This window comes from Aristolochia californica, unplaced genomic scaffold (genome assembly GCF_029961685.1).
Source record: "Aristolochia californica isolate CCGP_79_NKW_82.1479 unplaced genomic scaffold, dmAriCali1.0.hap1 SCAF_315, whole genome shotgun sequence".
In the NCBI taxonomy this organism is placed as follows: Eukaryota; Viridiplantae; Streptophyta; class Magnoliopsida; order Piperales; family Aristolochiaceae; genus Aristolochia; species Aristolochia californica.
The window spans coordinates 17,194-17,500 of NW_027182010.1; positions in this window are offsets into that span (position 1 = coordinate 17,194).

The window sequence follows — 307 nt, forward strand, 5'->3', positions numbered from 1 at the left end:
GAACGCAGTGGTTTGAAACTTGGGATGGGAGCAAAGGACCCATTTTGTCATTTCTACGAAAAAATAATATGATTATATTGACTGAATTAATTTACAATTAAAATTTACAACTTTTTTATGTTATGGAATGAATGAATGTCTCGCTCGAAGGGTAAGAACTCAACAGGACCTTGCTCCTCTTTGTTTGTCTGATTCGAGGAGCAAGGTCCTGTTGAGTTCTTACTTTTTCATGTCTACAATCTGGTTCATCCGATTACTATAGTGACGAGCCCAATCCAGAATATGAACCATAAAAGAAAATACCTAT